Source organism: Lipotes vexillifer, unplaced genomic scaffold (assembly GCF_000442215.2).
Source record: "Lipotes vexillifer unplaced genomic scaffold, Lipotes_vexillifer_v1.1 scaffold680, whole genome shotgun sequence".
Classification (NCBI taxonomy): domain Eukaryota; kingdom Metazoa; phylum Chordata; class Mammalia; order Artiodactyla; family Lipotidae; genus Lipotes; species Lipotes vexillifer.
Genome location: NW_006780838.1, coordinates 2,134,153 through 2,154,494, shown reverse-complemented (window position 1 = coordinate 2,154,494; position 20,342 = coordinate 2,134,153). Strand labels below are relative to the sequence as shown.

Below are 20,342 nucleotides of genomic sequence, written 5' to 3'. Positions count from 1 at the left end.
GAACAGAACAAGTTCGTATGTAAGGGACTTACTGTACAGTTACACATAAAATTTCTGCTCACATTTCACTGGCCAAACAGCTCACATGACCCTGCTGCTGCCCAAGTACAAGAAGCTGGAAGAAGGGAGGAGGGCGCACTACAGTGTCTCAATATAGCTTAAAAAAAAAAAAACAAAACCAAAAAAACAATGAAACCACACTAAGATTTATTTAAAAAAAAAAAAAAGGCTATCAAACCAGACATTACTTATAAGGTCACAGATACGCATAGGAATTATGGGCAATTAATTAACACAGACCACGAATTTTGTCTATGGTTAATGACAATTGAAGCAACAACTTAAAATGTCCAAAGCTGGACTTTCCTGGTGGCACAGTGGTTAAGAAACCACCTGAAACGCAGGAGACATGGGTTCGAGCCCTGGTCCAGGAAGATCCCACATGCCACGGAGCAACTAAGCCCATTTCCTGCGTCAAGAATCTGACCACCAGATAATCGAGCCCTGGTCCAGGAAGATCCCACATGCCACGGAGCAACTAAGCCCATGTGCCACAACTACTGAGCCTGCGCTCTAGAGCCCACGAGCCACAACTACTGAAGCCTGCACACCTAGAGCCCGTGCTCCACAACAAGCCACCAAAATGACAAACCCGTGCACCGCAACAAAGAGTAGCCCCCACTCGCCGCAACTAGAGAAAGCCCGCACACAGCCATGAAGACCCAGTGCAGCCAAAAATAAATTAATTCTTTAAAAATTCCAAAAAAAAGAAATAAAAAAAAATAAAATGTCCCAAGCTGAATTTTGTTCCTGTATTTAATAACAAGAAGTATGCAAGTTTGTTGGAGAAAAAATTTCCAAGGTACTAAATCTAAGAGTAATTTACCATATGGATCTTTACGTAAAAAGAGTCACAGAAAACGTTTGACTAGATTTACACAAGAGAAGCAGTCTTCACTCAGATACTTCTGATCTCATGAAATCAATGAGCATTTCTACAGGAAGTTACCTATGTGAATGTCCAGGTGTTATGCTGTTTTCAGATGATCTGATGGACTTAGACAACCTCCAAGAAATGAGTGAAATTACCAGCTAAGCAAAATTTGTACAACCACTAAACATAATCAATTCATATGGATAATCCAATGACAATCACCATCCTGTCTTACAGATTTCTAAGAGTCGTATCTCTTTGGTAGCAATGACTGTTAATATTTAGGAATATACAGGTAAGAGCCAAATTTTTTCTAAAACTATGCATTTTCTGTCACACTGCCGAATACTCTACTGGCACCGATAATTCTGTACCATAAAGCATGGAAAAGAAATTTGATTTGGACAATTTTAAGGGCAGGTATTGTCAGCTAACCATAAAAGAAATTCAGTATGATTCCCTATGGAACATGATTTTTGACAGAGCTATACTCTCATAAGCCCATCAGATTAAGCTGGTTACAAAACATTCTCAGAAAACTAACGTGACTTAAATTGGCTGCTGAACATTAAATCCCTGCCAAATTCGACAATTTAGTTTCATCACTAATAATTCAGCTGCCTAAGTCTGCACAAAGTTTGTGATGCCATCACTTTAAAATGGTTTTTTGCACTTGTATGAGTGTGCTTCCAAATCACTGAAGAGTTCTGAGGTGTGAAAATACAATTTAAGATTTTACACTACTCAAAATTGTAAGTCAATCTATTAAAAAATTCTTAACTGGGAATCCCCTGGCGGTCCAGTGGTTAGGACTCGGTGCTTTCACTGCCGAGGGTCCACATTCAATCCTGGCTGGGGAACTAAGATCCCGCAAGCCATGCGGCACAGCCAAAATAAATAAAATAAAAATTCTTAACTACTTTAATTCCAACAGTAAATAATGTGGAAAGGATCTAAAAATACAATTAAAAGCTGATGTTTGTAGCTTTAGGAGACATATCACTTATATTTTCCTACAGAGATAAAAAGCTATGGTAATCACTAGCTTATATTTTGTTAAAACCTTAACAAAATATTGAGATGTATCTTATATATGTTAAGAAGACTTATGTTAAAAAGCAATCTGAGTAAACAGTTTGGCCAAGATTTGGAAGCCACTCCTGGGTTTTTTTGTTTTTGTTTTTTTTAATATTTTATTTATTTTTGGCTGTGTTGGGTCTTTGTTGTGGCACGTGCAGGCTTTCTCTAGCTGCAGTGTGCGGGCTTCTCACTGCAGTGGCTTCTCTTGCTGTGGAGCATGGGCCCTAAGCGCGTGGGCTCAGTAGTTGCGGCGTGCAGGCTCTAGGATGCACGGGCTTCAGTAGTTGTGGTGCACAGGCTTAGCTGCCCCACGGCACGTGGGATCTTCCCGGACCAGGGATAGAACCCATATCCCCTGCATTGGCAAGCGGATTCTTAACCACTGTGCCACCAGGGAAGTCCCTGGGATTCTTCTTTAAGCAAAAGTTTAAATGGCTTAAAGCTGACAGAATAAATCTGACATCTAAATACACTTTGTGTTGAGTACTATATGAAATGAATAGGATGCTGAAACAAAACAGGAGGTCTGGGAAGCCTCTCTAAAGAGGTCTTATTTTATTCCAGTAACATTTTTACTATTCTTGTCATATCTACATATCACTTGTACTGTTACTAGGTGGACCAAAAGACACACACACTTTGGGAAACAGCATGGTAGGAAACCACATTTATAGCCAGAATGATGCAGATTAGATTTTCATTCTGGCTTAGATATTCACTTACATGCTATTTGACCTATGTCACTTAACCTCTATGAACTTGTTTCCTCACTTACAACTTGGAAGATACCCCATCACTCACTAGGTTATGAGAGTTAAAATGAGATTGCATCGTAAACTCCCTGGCACATAATAGGAACTCAACAATATGTTAAAATCCTTTTATTTGCTTGCCTCTTTTTTTTTTTTTTGCTGTACACGGGCCTCTCACTGTTGTGGCCTCTCCCATTGCGGAGCACAGGCTCCGTACACGCAGGCTCAGCAGCCACGGCTCACAGGCCCAGCCGCTCCGCGGCATGTGGGATTTTCCCGGACCAGGGCACGAACTCGCGTCCCCTGCATTGGCAGGCGGACTCTCAACCACTGCGCCACCAGAGAAGCCCTGCTTGCCTCTTTTAAGACTTAAAAACAAACAGGAATCCAGGAAGATGTAAGCACTTAGAGAAGTGTTAACACTGTGCTTGAAGCAGTAATAAGCTACATAAAGAACAGTGAACTTAGTCTTAATGGCATCTAAAATGTTGAATCCTTTCCAAATGGTTTTCAATTTACTTTGCTCAGATCCACCAGAAGAATCACTAACTATGGAAGCTACAGCCTTACACAATATGTTTCATAAATAGTTAAGACTTGAAAATTGAAATTACTCCTTGATCAATGGGCTGCAGAATGGATGTTGTGTTAGCAGGCATGAAAACAGCATTAATCTCATTGTACATTTCTTATCAGAGCTCTTGGGTGATCAGGTGCATTGTGAATAAGCAGCAATATTTTGAAAGGAATCTTTTTTCTGAGCAGTAGATCTCAACAGTGGGCTTAAAATATTCAACAAACCATGTTGTAAACAGATGTGCTGTCATCCAGGCTTTGTTGTTCCATTTACAGAGATCAGGCAGAGTAAATTTAGCATACTTTTTAAGGGCCCTAGGATTTTCAGAAATCAATAAATGTGGGGCTTCCCTGGGGGCGCAGTGGTTAAGAATTCGCCTGCCAGTGCAGGGGACATGGGTTCGAGCCCTGGTCTGGGAAGATCCCACATGCCACAGAGCAACTAAGCCCGAACGCCACAACTACTGAGACCACACGCCTAGAGCCCGTGTTCCACAACGAGAAGCCACTGCAATGAGAAGCCCATGCACCGCCAACGAAGAGTAGCCCCCACTCGCTGCAACTACAGAAAGCCTGCACGCAGCAATGAAGACCCAACGCAGCCAAAATTAAATAAATAAAAGAAAAAAAATCAATAAATGAGCATTGGCTTCAACTTTAAATCATCAGCTGCATTAGCACCTCATAAGAGTGTCAGCCTGTTCTTTGAAGCTTTTAAGCCAGGCACTGGCTTCTCTCTAGCTATGAAAGTCACAGATGGGATCTCTTTCCAGTAGAAGGCTATGAAACATGTTTGACAATGGCTCTCAAAGTTCCTCCAGAGTCATTCAGTTACAGTTGCCCACAGTGGTAGTTAGCCTGATAATACACCTTTATTGACTATCTGCTGGCCCTCACTTCCCAACTGATGTTTCCTTCCCCAACAAAGTAAATCATTGGCTCCTGAATCTTTGCTTTAGGGTCCACTTCTAGGGAAACTCAAACTAAGACAAAGTTGCAGTTGAAAAACATAGTCTACAATCCTTGCTACAGGAAGTGTAGTCTACAGACCAGGAACATCAGACATCACCTGGGGGCTTAATGAAAAAGCAGAAATAACCAGGCACCATCACAACCCTCCTGTTATAATCTCTACTTAAATAAGACCTCTGGGGGCTTCCCTGGTGGGGCAGTGGTTAAGAATCCACCTGCCAATGCAGGGGACACAGGTTTGAGCCCTGGTCTGGGAAGATCCCACATGCTGCGAAGCAACTAAGCCCATGCGCCACAACTACTGATCCTGTGCTCTAGAGCCCATGAACCACAACTACTGAGCCCACGCGCCACAACTACTGAAGCCCACACGCCTATAGCCTGTGGTCTGCAACAAGAGAAGACACCACAATGAGAAGCCTGCACACCTCAACAAAGAATAGACCCCGTTCGCCGCAACTAGAAAAAACCTGCATGCAGCAACAAAGACCCAATGCACCATAAATAAATTTTTTAAAAAAACATAATATGAAAATACAGAGGCAGATACAGGGAAAAGCAACAGAAATCAACAAACTACGTAAATGAAGGGAAAAAACAGTAAGAGGTCCATACTCAAAGTATGCAGCACCACTCAAAAACAAGAGTTAATTGATCATATTTTTTTAAAAACTGGACAAAAAACTATGCAATACTGCCACAGAATTTCCCATATTCTCCAACTCAGGGTCTCTGGCAATTCACTGCTGGAAAAAACAGCTGAGACAGCCTCTAAGAAGGGAGCTCTACAAGGTCATCTAGTCAAATGTAGCTGTATACCCGGAGATATGTATTAAATCTGAGTACTGCTCAAATGCCTTAATTTTTAATAAGCACCCTCAGTAACTCTTAGTCAGGGGTTTGAGAAATGATCTATTCCCGTGTTTCTCATCAACCCTGGCTGCAGAGTAAAATCCCTCGGGAAGGTTTTCTTCTTTAAAGGTAGACTGACATAGATGAACAAACCAGACATTTTAAAAGTTTTTATGTTAGTCTGGTTGAAATGGTCCCATTTTTTTTTTTAATAAATTTATTTATTTATGGCTGTGTTGGGTCTTCGTTGCAGAGCATGGGCTCTAGGTACACGGGGCTTCAGTAGTTGTGGTATGCGGGCTCAGTAGTTGTGGCTCGCAGGCAAAGTAGTTGTGACTTGTGGGCTCAGTAGTTGTGGCTCAAGGGCTTCGCTGCTCCATGGCATGTGGGATCTTCCCAGTCCAGGGATCGAACCCGTGTCTCCTGCATTGGCAGGCAGATTCTTAACCGCTGCACCACCAAGGAAGTCCCAATTTTTGTTTTAAAAAACCTTTTTTAGGGCTTCCCTGGTGGCACAGTGGTTAAGAATCCACCTGCCAATGTAGGGGACATGGGTTCGAGCTCTGGTCCAGGAAGATCCCACATGACGCAGAGCTCCTAAACCTGTGCAGCACAACTGCTGAGCCTGCACTCTGGAGCCCGCAAGCCACAACTACTGAGCCCACGCACCACAACTACTGAAGCCTACGCACCTAGAGCCTGTGCTCCGCAACAAGAGAAGCCACTGCAATGAGAAGCCCTCGCACCACAACGAAGAGTAGCCCCCGCTCGCTGCAACGAGAAAGCCCACGCGCAGCAACAAAGACCCAATGCAGCCAAAAATAAATAATAAATAAATAAATAAATAATTTTTTTAAAACCTTTTTTTATAGTCACAATGTTTTGTTGAGGGAAAAAGGCACGTGACTGAATAACATATATAATGTGATTTCTATGAAAGAATGCAGTACATTACGTGTATGTACTATAAATATGTATCTATCTTTAGGACACTCTTTTTTTACATTAACATCTCTGAAACCCAGATTTCTCTTAGTCAGTGGAATGTCATGATGCAGTTAGCATTTTTCTGTATTACTATGATGCATGTTATATCAATAACATTAGAATCAATAAAACAAGGTATGTTTGTGAATACATGAATTAGCACTTGAGCAGACAAAGTTCTAAAAGTACATTCAAACTGTCAACAATTGTTACATCCGGCAGGTTGGAGTAGCTGTCAATATTTTACTTGATAGGGCTGTACTTGTTTTAACTTTTTTACATTTAATTTTTAACTTCTGTAGTTAAAAAAAAGAATCGGGTAAATTGTGGACTTCCCTGGTGGTCCAGTGGTTAAGAATCTGCCTTCCAATGCAGGGGATACAGATTCGATCCCAGTTCAGGGAACTAAGATCTCATATGCCGCAGGGCAACTACAGAGCCCGCGCGCACCACAACTACAGAGAAGTCCGCACACTGCAATGAAAGATCCCACATGCCGCAACTAAGACCTGATGAAGCCAAATATAAAATAAGTATTTTTTTTAGAAAAGTGGGGAGGGCTTCCCTGGTGGCACAGTGGTTAGGAATCCGCCTGCCAATGCAGGGGACACGGGTTTGAGCCTTGGTCCAGGAAGATCCCACGGAGCAACTAAGCCCGTGTGCCACAGCTACTGAGCCTGTGCTCTAGAGCTCACGAGCCACAACTACTGAGCCCATGTGCCACAAATACTGAAGCCCGTGTGCCTAGAGCCCGTGCTCTGCAACGAGAAGCCACCGCAATGAGAAACCTGCGCACCGCAATGAAGAGCAGCCCATGCTCACCGCAACCAGAGAAAGCCCACATGCAGCAACGAAGACCCAATGCAGCCAAAAATACATAAGAAATTACAAACAGTGGTATTTTCCTTCTGCTCAACACTGTTTAATCTCTCTATTCCTTTTTTTTAATAAATTTATTTATTTATGGCTGTGTTGGGTCTTCATTGCTGCATGCGGGCTTTCTCTAGCTGCAGCGAGCAGGGGCTACTCTTTGTTGTGGTGCGCGGGCTTCTTATTGCGGTTGCTTCTCTTATTGTGGAGCACGGGGCCTAGGCACGCAGGCTTCAGTAGATGCAGCACGTGAGCTCAGTAGTCGTGGCTCACAGGCTCTAGAGCACGGGCTCAGTAGTTGTAGCACATGGGCTTATGGCATGTGGGATCTTCCCGGACCAGGGCTCAAACCCGTGTCCCCTGCACTGGCAGGCAGATTCTTAACCACTGTGCCCCCAGGGAAGTCCCATAATCTCTCTAATCCTTGATTAAATAAAATAACATGTGAACATCTTCAATGGCCATGTGAAAAAGCCAGGGGATTTATAGGAATAAGCACTAGTTAAGATTTCAAAGCTAGAAAGAAACAAAGAATCTCACAATGCATAAGGGGAAAGGAGAAAGACAACAGTAATTTAAAATATAAAACAGTAAGAAAAATTCCACACTAATAAGTGGGATTCTACTGGTTACACTTAAGGAACCATATTAATACTACATAATCTAATAAATCCAAACATTTTCTTACAACGGCATTTTACCAACTGTAAAGTATAATACCGAGACCAACTCTCCTCTGTAAAGAACAATGAGGGTAGTAGCCTTGTACATTCTCTTTATCCTGACAACTAGCAAAACAGGATGAAATTCCATTCATGTTATTCGGGAGAAAAAACAGTATTTTATGCAGCACCTTTTCTCCAAAATGATCAAAGTATCTGGGGTCCCTATGTTGCACAGTTCCAAGAGAAGTTTATCGTGCCAAAGTGACCCTGAAAGTGCTGCATTAAAAGAACTGCAGGGCTTCCCTGGTGGCGCAGTGGTGAGAGTCCGCCTGCCGATGCAAGGGACACGGGTTCGTGCCCCGGTCCGGTAAGATCCTACATGCCGCGGAGCAGCTGGGCCCGTTAGCCATGGCCGCTAAGCCTGCGCATCCGAAGCCTGTGCTCCACAACGGGAGAGGCCACAACAGTGAGAGGTCCGCGTACCGCCAAAAAAAAAAAAAAAACCAAAAATAAAGAATTGCAAATACAGCAAATGTGAATCCATTATTCTGAGAAAAGAAAAAAAAAAAAAAACAGAAAACAGACCTACAAAGTGAAAATAGGTCAACTCAAGTAAGGTAAGTAAAAAAGCTAAACCAGCCTCTGAGGGAAAGTATTCGTGCACAGTCCCTCATTAATCCTGGTGCTTCCTTAAAAGCTTGATGCCTTTTGGGGTATACTGAAGCCTCATCTTCCAGGCCTTCCAACCACAACTTAACATTACATTAAGTCATATAAAATGATCATTTTTGTAAGTCAAAAATGACTGAAATTGACAATTTCATATAGTTGAACCTTGTAATTCATTCAACACAAGCAGGAATATATATGAAAACTTGGCAAATGGGAGTTCCTCTATTAAATGAACCAGTAGCTTAGCTGACTAGAGTAAAACCCAAAGTTGTAGACACAATCCACAGGTGAATTTAGATTTCTTTCATAGCCCTCCACTCTGCTAGTCACAAGGCAAAGATTACTTTTTTTAAAGTTTCTGCCTGCAAATTGTATAAAACAGCTTTCAGAAGTCTATTATACAGGGACTTCCCTGGTGGTCCAGTGGTTAAGACTCCATGTTCCCAATGCAGGGGGCATCGATCCCCGGTTGGGGAACTAAGATCCCGCATGCCCCACAGCGCGACCTAAAAATGATAATAAAAATAATAGTAATAATAATAATAATAGTACCAAAACGTTCATTGCAGCTCTCTTTACAATGGCCCAGAGATGGAAGCAACCTAAGTGTCCATCATCAGATGAATGGATAAAGAAGATGTGGCACATATATACAATGGAATATTACTCAGCCATAAAAAGAAATGAAATTGAGCTATTTGTAATGAGGTGGATAGACCTAGAGTCTGTCATACAGAGTGAAATAAGTCAGAAAGAGAAAGACAAATACCGTATGCTAACACCTATATATGGAATTTAAGGGGAAAAAAATGTCATGAAGAACCTAGGGGTAAGACAGGAATAAAGACACAGACCTACTAGAGAATGGACTTGAGGATATGGGGAGGGGGAAGGGTAAGCTCTGACAAAGAGAGAGTAGCATGGACATATATACACTACCAAACGTAAAATAGATAGCTAGCGGGAAGCAGCCGCATAGCACAGGGAGATCAGCTCGGTGCTTTGTGACCACCTAGAGGGGTGGGATAGGGAGGGTGGGGAGACACAAGAGGGAAGAGATATGGGAACATATGTATATGTATAACTGATTCACTTTGTTACAAAGCAGAAACTAACACACCATTGTAAAGCAATTATACTCCAATAAAAAAATAATAATAATAAAAGAAGTCTATTACACAGATGAGAAAAACAGGCCCTGAGACTAAGTTACATGTCTGAAGGGACAGTAATCAGAAATAAAACATGGACATGACAGACCTCCCTTAAATTTAATGATTTCTGGTCCAGTGCTCATTCTACTATCTCATCTCTCTCTTCAATGAAAAATATACTCAAACCTACATACCCTTCTGCCTTATTCATATATGAAAGAAAACACAAATTAAGCCCAAAGACTATTCAAGATAACCTTTAAGTTATAAAATTAAAACCTAAAGAACAGGGCTTCCCTGGTGGCGTAGCGGTTAAGAATCCGCCTGCCAATGCAGGAGACACAGGTTCAAGCCCTGGTCCAGGAAGATCCCACATGCCACGGAGCAACTAAGCCCATGCACCACAACTACTGAGCCTGCATGGTGCTACTGAAGCCCACGTGCCTAGAGCCTTCTAGAGAAGACACCGCAATGAGAAGCCCACGGACAACAACGAAGAGTAGCTCCCACTCGCCGCAACTAGAGAAAGCCCGCGCAGCACAGCAGCGAAGACCCAGTGCAGCCAAAAAAATAAAATAAGAATAAATAAATTTATATATATTTAAAAAAACCCTAAGAAACAGGGACTTCCCTGGTGGTCCAGTGGTTAAGAATCCACCTTCCAATGCAGGGGGCTCAACTTCAATCCCTGGTCGGGGAGCTAAGATCCCACATGCCGCAGGGCAACTAAGTCCACAAGCCCCAGCTAGCGAGCCCGCGTGTCACACCTACAGAACCTACACGCCACAACTAGAGAGAAGCCCGCATGCCACAACAAAGACCCGACACAGCCAGAAACAAATTAAAAAAAAATTTTTTTTTTAATGTAAGGAACACAAATAGAGCTTCAAGTGGTTTGGACTAATGTTTACATACAAGTATGGAAGTGGATGGACTTATGAGCTTGGGAATGGAATAAACTAGCTAAATCCCAGTGATCCCTCCTGCTGTCACCTTTCCTAAAGTTCTTAATCCTTATCTGTAAAAGTACCTACTCTGCAGGGTTGTTTTTGAGGATTGAGAGAATGTTAAGCACCTGGAATAGTTTTCAATAAATTGTAAATGGTACTTTTACAGGGTTTTATTATCACAGAGTCAATGAAAATAATTTTTTGAGAAAACTTTTGTTAATACCACTTAACACTAGTAGTCAATGAAGAAAGAATTTGATATGGGACAGGGACCAGCACCAGGTATAATGCCTTACATTGTACCAAACACCACTGCTGTTATTGACTAATTCAAATTAACTCTTTTTTTTTTTACATCTTTATTGGAGTATAATTGCTTTACAATGGTTTGTTAGTTTCTGCTTTATAACAAAGTGAATCAGTTATACATATACATATGTTCCCATACTTCTTCCCTCTTGCGTTTCCCTCCCTCCCACCCTCAAATTAACTCTTAATTACACATACTAACAGAAGAGTAATTCTAAAAGCATTTATGCATTCACTGCAAAATAAGCCCCTTGAACAGACCTTTTGTCTGTTTTGTTTACTGGTGAATCCCAAGTTGTTTAGAACAGTGCCTGGTACATACTCTGAATACTAAGGCTTTTCAAAACACAATAATCTTGACACTCAAATATGTACCATTTTTCTTCTTCATGCACCAGCCTAAACAGAGGAGCCTCTCACTCTAAAATTAACTCATACCTTCCCTTAAAAAAGAGTAAAACAATTTTTAGCCTTGGGAATTCCCTGGTGGTCCAGTGGTTCGGACTCCACACTTTCACTGCTGAGGGCCCAGGTTCGATCCATAGTTGGGGAACTAAGATATCACAAGCTGCGCAGCCGGCCAAAAAAAATCTAGCCTTAAAAAAATTTTAGGGCTTCCCTGGTGGAGCAGTGGTTAAGAATCCGCCTGCCAATGCAGGAGACACGGGTTCGAGCCCTGGTCCGGGAAGATCCCACATGCCGCAGAGCAACTAAGCCCGTGCACCACAACTACTGAGCCTGCGCTCTAGAGCCCACGAGCCACAACTACTGAAGCCCACGCGCCTAGAGCCCGTGCTCCGCAACAAGAGAAGTCACCGCAATGAGAAGCCCGCGCCCCCCAACGAAGAGCAGCCCCGGCTCGCTACAACCTAGAGAAGCCCGTGCACAGCAACAAAGACCCAACACACCCAAAAATGAATAAATTTTTTTAAAAAATTTTTTAAACATTCCTGATTAGCTTCTGATAGGTAGAAAACAGACATCCTTTTACAACGACTCTACAATTTTGACTGCAGAAAGGTATCTCACCCACGAGTCTCAATACTGAGAGAGGAAAAAAAAGATCCCTCTTACTCCATCAGAACCGGAGATTTCTCCTCTTAGAATTTACGAAGATACTCCCTCAGGCATGCAAACATGTTTACCTGTACTAGAACCAAAAAAATGTAGAAGACTGGGGAAGTAAATGACCTAAGGTACATATGGGAGTGGGAAAAAAAGAGCTTAAAGTCAATCTCTTTTCATAATTTCTGTAGAATTTGATACTGAAATTAAAAAACCTTAAAATTTTGTTTTGGAGTACATGAGAGGTAAAATGATCAGAAATAACCCATGCACTGATTCAGGAGAAAAGTTATACTACTTATTCAGATTTATTAATTTGATTTATTTTCCTAAGTCTTTGAACAGCCAAGGAACTCTCATCAAAATTGCAGCACTTTCATAGTAACGTATTTCAAAGTTGTGGAGGGAAAACTCTACTCTGCACAAAAAAATAATTTGTATTAATGAATACCTTTTGAAAAACTTATAAAAGCAAAATTATAACTGTCCTAAGTGATATTTTATAGCCAAAGGGCATAAAATGTGTCGGAATTTTCATGGTAATCCTATTATAAATTTTTACTAATTTATGATTTAGCCCATTATGAGCAAATAAAATCAATGAATCACATAAACTCTTAAGCAGGACACATTTCTACAACACAAAAGTATTCACAACCACCATTCCAAGGTCCTTAAATCTTCAAATAACTAACCACCAAGGATTACGTAGTATTAATTGGTAGCTTATTTTCATACGAATTTATTTATTTTGTTTTTGGCTGCGTTGGGTCTTCATTGCTGCATGTGGGCTTTCTCTAGTTGTGGCGAGCAGGGGCTACTCTTTGCTGTGGTGCGCAAGCTTCTCATTGCAGTGGCTTCTCTTGTTGTGGAGCAGGGGCTCTAGGTGCGCAGGCTTCAGTAGTTGTAGCGCATGGGCTTAGTTGCTCTGCGGCATGTAGGATCTTCCCGGACCAGGGCTCGAACCTGTGTCCCCTGCACTGGCAGGTGGATTCTTAACCACTGCACCACCAGGGAAGCTCATAATTGGTAGCTTTCTTTAATCAGAACCCATTCACTGCCCAAGGCTTACACTAAGCCTTTAAAATCACATCTCAAGATACTGGTTACACGTAATATTTTTTCCTAGTCAGTAACCTGAAACTGCTAACATGCAAATATTTAACACTGATTTACTTTTATGTTTTTGTACTATGGAACCTTCATCCCAAACCCATAGACAACAGGTGTTGTATCTGCTAGGGAGATAAGTATATCCTCCTGAATATTAACCTGGAATTAATATCAAAAGAACTACAGGGACTCCCCTGGTGGTGCAGTGGTTAAGAATCCGCCTGCCAACGCAGGGGACATGGGTTCAAGCCCTGGTCCGGGAAGATCCTGCATGCCGCAGAGCAACTAAGCCCATGTGCTGCAACTACTGAGCCTGCGCTCTAAAGCCCAAGAGCCACAACTACTAAGCCCGAGTGCCAGAACTACTGAAGCCCATGTGCCTAGTGCCCATGCTCTGCAACAAGAGAAGCCACTGCAATAAGAAGCCCATGCACTGCAACGAAGAGTAGCCCCTGCTTGCCGCAACTAGAGAAAGCCCGCATGCAGCAATGAAGACCCAACACAACCAAAAATAAATAAATAAATTTAAAAAGAAAAAAGGAAGAACTACGTACCAGGGACTTCCCTGGCGGTCCACTGGTTAGGACTCCGTGCTTCCACTTCAGGGGGAGAAGTTCCATCCCTGGTCAGGGAACTAAGATCCTGTATGCCACAAGGTGCAGCCAAAAAATCAAGTACTACATACCTCAACATGGCCAAAGTATAGGCTAAACTGCTTGGGAATAAATTTGGACAAACTTCATCCTCTGGATATGCAATTTTACAGATGAGTTAAGATTAAGGATCTTGTTTTGGGAACTAACCTTTATGCAAATCTAACCTGGACACTAAACCCATGATAGTACACTTGCTAAGAATAACTCAAAAAAGGTACGTCAGGGCTTCTCTGGTGGCGCAGTGGTAGAGAGTCCGCCTGCCGATGCAGGGGACGCGGGTTCGTGCTCCGGCCCGGGAGGATGCCACATGCCGCGGAGCGGCTGGGCCCGTGAGCCATGGCCTCTGGGCCTGCGCGTCCGGAGCCTATGCTCCGCAACGGGAGAGGCCACGGCGGTGAGAGGCCCGCGTACCCCCCCCCAAAAAGGTACGTTATCCTCTAATATGAATGTAGATCAACAGCAAAAACATTTACTTCATCTCTGACAATGGGTAAAAGGAAATTTTCACAGTTAAGACTACTACCTGATAATCATACTTTGCAGTTTACAAAACCCCACAACTTCAAAACCACCCTTGAAATTAGCAAGCAAGGTAGATATCATTAATCCCCATTCTATAGATGAGGAATCCAAATGATTCCAAGGCCTTTGCACTACATTACACCCACCAAAGCATGAAAGTCATTTTTTTTAAGTATTCTGACTTCCTAACAAGCAAATTTAACAAGGTAACTATTTATTATAAATTTATTTATTATTTATTTTTCGCTGTGTTGGGTCTTCATTGAGCGCGCCAGCTTTCTCTAGTTGCGGTGAGCGGGGGCTACTCTTCGTTGAGGTGCCCAGGTTTCTCATTGCAGTGGCTTCTCATTGCAGTGACTTCTCGGTGCGGAGCACGGGCTCTAGGCGCGCGGGCTTCAATGGTTATGGCACACGGGCTCAGTAGTGGTGGCTCGCAGGGTCTAGAACGCAGGCTCAGTAGTTGTGGCGCACGGGCTTAGCTGCTCCGCGGCATGTGGGATCTTCCCGGACCAGGGCTCAAACACGTGTCCCCCGCACTGGCAGGCGGATTCTTAACCACTGCGCCACCAGGGAAGTCTAAAAGTCATTAATTCTTACTCATAGTAACGTGTCTCCTCCAAATTTTTATATGTGAAGAAAAGGGCTTAACACATTTCATATTGCTTTAGCTAGATAAAATCCTGTCCTGATCACAAATGAAGCCTACCAATGACAGATCTGCCCAGCTACTATGATGGATCGATCACTGGAGGAAGGGCAATAAATTCAAGATTAAATTTCAAAAAGATAAACCAGCATCATGATCATATGTTTTCTAAACTATTCAGGATTCAGTGTTCTAAGCATAATGATCATAACGACATGGGTGAGACTTTAAAAATATTATTTGGAAAGTTCTAAACTTAAGACAGACCCTGCTGCTAAGGGTCTGCACCTAAGTTTTTTTCTTTTTTTTTTTTGCGGTACGCGGGCCTCTCACCGCTGTGGCCTCTCCCACCGCGGAGCACAGGCTCAGCGGCCATGGGACACAGGCCCAGCCGCTCCGCGGCATGTGGGGTCTTCCCGCACCGGGGCACAAACCCGTGTCCCCTGCATCGGCAGGCAGACCCCCAACCACTGCGCCACCAGGGAAGCCCTAAGTCAAGTATTTTTAAACACAGATCTAGCTCAAGGTAAACATACATAAAACATACTTGGCTTTGACACTATCAGTCTGATTGACTAGTTAGTAGGCCAGTAAGCTCTATTTTCAGCAACTACTGTATTCTTGACTTTTCCAGCTCCCATTTGGGGGAAAGGGGAGTGAGAGGAGGAAAGCTTTCACTTTGCCTTTCATCTGTCTTACGTCCTGCCAAGTAATAACTTCATTTGAAAGAAGAAAACCAATATTCTGGGGATTCAGATCTAAGATATCTTGGTGGTAGAGGGATGGACAAAGCTTAGGAAACTTTCTAAATGAGACAACTAGTAGCAACAAATGGTCTTAAGTAGGGTAACCAAAGGGCAAATTTGCAGTTTCTGCACAATTATGAATTGGCACCCCTTCACTTCAAGGTATCCTGACTTGAATAAATTATGATGACCCTTCTATTATTATGGCAGTTGTTATTACAACTTAGTAAACTTAAACGAGCTTCTGAAATTGTTCCTAGGACATGCATGAATATTTAGTTAATGAGCTCAAAGTAATGTTATCTTGGCAAATCAATCTGTCAACTGGGATGTTATCTGTATTTAACTGTATCAAACTGTTAACTGACCATTTCAAAAACCGTGAAAACAATTTTGTTTCTGTTCCCCACTACCCCTTAATAGATTCTGCTTGACAGCTAGCTAGGCTACTATTTGGAACATTTGAGAATCATTTGCCAACCTCCCTGCCCCCCAAATTTTTATGACTATATCATTAATTTAAGGGCTGCATTCATTAAGACTAAGGTGAGGGGCAGAAACGTTTTAGAAGTACTTTACAGAAATGCATGGCATTAAGTTATATCCCAATATAGAAATTGTGATAAAGCAAAAAACCTAAATATAAACACACTCTGAAACTACCTAAAATTCATCACTCTAACTTCATTCACTGTGCCTTGTTTCTGAAAGAAAACAAGAGGTTTCTTTAGAAAAGTATGAAGATATCTTACCTATTTACAATGGATACGAGTCAAGTCATAAATACCAAAACATATTATGTGAAGTAACTGCTAAAAAAATAAGCATACCCCTCCTCCCACAAGGCACCATCTGATTTAGTTACACATGGGTCTTTTGTGAGTGGCTCAGGAGCAATAAGAGTACCAGTCTAAAGGTCATCAGACAGACAAGTTCTGGCTTTGCCAAGTACTTGCCAACTAATCATGTGATACAGGAAAATTAAAAACAAAACAAAAAATCACTAAATCTTCTCAAATTCACTTTCCTGAACCATAAAATGGAATTAACACTACCTACTTCAATATCACATGAAATAAGTAAAAAATTTTCTGAAAGTGGTCTGTGAAATGTGAAGTTCTATATAAATATGAAATTATATAACATAAAGTTTAAAATTTTAACCTTTATCCTATGCCTATCACTACTGTTTAAATACACTTTAAATATAAGGCTAAAAAATTGTTGGAAAATCAGCCTTACAGCCATTTAAAAAAAAAATCATGCTGTCAGATCAGCTTCTTAAAGTATTTGAAACTCATTTGTAAAATTAGATACATTAACTCACTGTGCTGAAATTTCACTTGCTATACCAGGTTAAAGTCAAGAAATTTTTTGAATATTTCATATTCCCTTGACCAAGCTATAAAACAATTATGAAAAGCCTGCTTATTCGTATGGACTTTCAGTGGGTTTGCTTGTACTTAATGAATCCAAAATTTGCTCAGTTTAGTATCTGAGTTTAGTCCTTCCCCATACTAGAATTCAAAGGTGAAAAGGGTGCCTAGAAATGTCCACAGTAAGAATTTACCCCATCACCACCTCAAATTGCAATGATTCATGATTTCATTATATTCTATAGTTTTGTAAGCCAACAGAATAGACTGAATTATATATTGCGTATATGCACTAAAATATACACAAAAGAGCATCTACCTTAAATACAAAGACTAAAAGCTACTTGTAGGAGGAATTTTTTAACTGCATTATCCAACTCTGCTTATGTTTAGATAGGAGAAATGTAGTCAATAAATTTAACTCCATTAACTGAAATAGCAATTTCAGCATTAAGTGAAATAGCAACAATAAAAATTTTTACTGGCCTATAGTCAAAGAACTGATAATTAACCTGTGCTTTTAAACTCATTACTAAAGTCAATTTACTCTTATTCATTTTTTTTTTCCTAACAAGATGTATATTAAGGAGGTAATTGAAAACATGCCCCCCACCCCTCACTGACTACCAAAATAAGCCAGAGATGAGGCTCTTGTATCTTAAAAGGACAGCTCTCAAGTGACACAGAACAGATGCATTCCTGGTGTTGCGTTCACAGACCGAATCAAACTCGACCATCAAAATGTTACTTACCCCTACCTCATGTGGAGCTCATCATCACATGGAGAAGAAAAGTGAGAAAAGGCCAAAACCAGCACTACCCCACAACCCAAAAGTAGCTTATGGTGACCACTCTATCTCAAAAAATGTAGAAAGTACTCATTTTCCCCCCTCTGTATTCCCCACATTCCCATACTAATATGCTTCAAATACATGAGAAGTTAAGACTTCAGAAATGCTAAAAGATGATGGGCTTGCTTAATATGGTTATGAATGATATAAAAACCATCCCTTAGACTACTGCTGTTACACGATAAGATGCTAGATTTAATCTTCAAAGTGAACAGTCCTAGCCCCAAACTTCAATATTTCCCATCTGCAACACCAAACTGTCATTTTCCTGAACACAGCTTAGCTCGTCCTCCAGTACCATTAAATAATCTGCATCAATTGATTCCAATTCACCAGGACAAAGTTAAATGATGCCACAAAAAAGTTTAAGTACTAGGTTCAACATAACATGCAAGATAAAAGCTAAAGGTACGGCAAGAACAAGGAAAAAAGCCAATATGTATAACCAACTACACCAAACCAAATCATCAAAAGCACTCTTCACCTTCCCCAAACCTGATAAATTGTTTGGCAACTTGTAACTATGGGGTCATTTTTTTTGTGACCACAAACAAAACTGAATTATTGCACCCAATAAAGGAGTGGACAAAGGTAGAGGATGATTCCTAATGAGTGTCTTCCTCTTCCTCCTTTCCAATGAATCCCTCCCAATTTTGTGCCCAAAAGTCACAAGAGATCCTCTCCACCTGGGAGATTCTATATACCCCCCCACCCTTAGATCCTGAAGGACAACCCTAATGTTTAAACAACGGTAAGGATGTGGCTCTGTAGTCCTGTGTTGAATAACCAATTAAGCCTTTGGTCAAAAATCCTCAACACCCAATTCCAAAAATATGATTTTCACACTAAACTGTCACTTACTTGGAAGCTACAATCACAAGCTTCCAAATCAGTTTTTAAAATAAGTTCTTAAAAAAACCTTCCTCCTTGTCCTTTTTGGTGATCACAGCAGGTTTACTCAAAGCCTAAATCCCTACACAACAAAAAACATTCAAATACAATTTAGAGTTTCTTCCCAAGGGCACTGGTAGATTAAGAGGGCAACCTATTTGGGGCAGGAGAGGGGAAGAAGAAAAAAACTTCCATTACAAGCACACCTACATTTGTTTGACTTTTAAATACTGAAATAAAGACAAGTCTGACCTTGAGCTGTATTTCACCATCTTATTCCCCTCCTCCTCCCAACAGAAATCTTGTTCAATACAAACAGCAATTTAAGGATTTACAAAACGAAATTTAGTGATCTTTCCTAAATCTGAGTTCGAGGTCTTTTCTCCTAATTTTCAAATTCCTGAATCCTAAGGTATGATGACACACTGGGACTAGCCCTGAAGCTATTCACATGACCAAACAGGCATTCAAGGAAAGCAAGGTTCCCACACAGCATGTTGAAAAATAAATGGTTTAATGAAGCAAAATCTAAAGATCACTGACACTTGATTCCAACCATGTCTCACCCCACAACAGCATTAAAAACACAAAAAGCATACATATGATTTTTTGTTTTGATAATACTAGTTTAACGGATGTGGGGGTAATTCAAATACCTAGGTCCAAAATGGGGGGAGGGGGGACCTAGGCCGGGAGGGGCAATTAAAAAAAGCAGCAGTTTGGGACTGAGCAAACAGACACAATGGCCACTTCGATAAAGTTCTGAAAAATGACTATAGCACCTTCAGGGACAAAGGAGCAATGAACAAAGAAGAACTGTTCCAATCTGTACATAAAGCCGTCTATTAAAACTGGAGAAAAGAAAACAGGATCTGCTGGGATCCCTTATGTTCGTAATACAAAAACCCAAGTCTCTGCTGAGTGCTTTGGGATAAGTGAATATCCCCAACGAAGTAGGAATACGCATTCCAAGCCAGGGGAGTCAACCAAAATAGTTACTACACGTTATTTGAAAAAAACTTTATTTTTCAACAGGTCCTTCCATTTGTCATAACGCTGCGTGTAAACAGGAAAGTCATCATTTTTAAATACCGGTAGACTGAAGCACAGGCATGGAAAAGGGGCTAAGAGTCATGATCTCCTTGTTTCCTGTTCAATGTTCTATCCAGCAGAACCCACAACTTATGGAGCCAGAAAATGATTACAGAAACTTCGAGCTCTCTGGGATAAGTCTGAGGACAGGGAACGTGAAAGAGATTTTTCCAGACCTCCCTAGAAAAAAGCGAGGTTGAACGGAAAGCCTAAAAAACCCCGATACAAGGTGTGCCGGCCTACGGGAAGGAAATCCGACCGTAGCATCTCAGCTGGCCTCCGCCCAAGGATGAACTGCAGTGATTCCCACTCTCTCCCCGCTTCCCCCACCCTCATCCAAGACGGCCCCCCACCACAAGCCCAGAGAAGCCCTCCGCTTGCAAAGGTTCTCCTTTGTGAGACTCCACAGCCGCCGCCCCACTTTGGGCCTCCGGGGAAAAGCCACCGCCCCCACCCGCCATATTTCCCTGAAAGGCGCCCGCGCTACAGCGCCCAGTCGCCACTCTCCCCCATGTGGCGGGTGTTTCTTCCCTCATCACGCCACCAAATTGTTCACCACGTCCCAAAACCGGCCCAGAAACTCCCCTGGGGATTGCTCGCCCGGAGACAGC

General features: G+C 41.7%; 1 protein-coding gene across 1 annotated transcript in view; it reads right to left on the bottom strand.

The window, feature by feature from the left end:
• YWHAE (tyrosine 3-monooxygenase/tryptophan 5-monooxygenase activation protein epsilon) overlaps positions 1-20,342 on the bottom strand; it is a 44,784-nt gene that overhangs the window by 23,886 nt on the left and 556 nt on the right. The gene's annotated exons all lie outside the window — the stretch shown is intronic.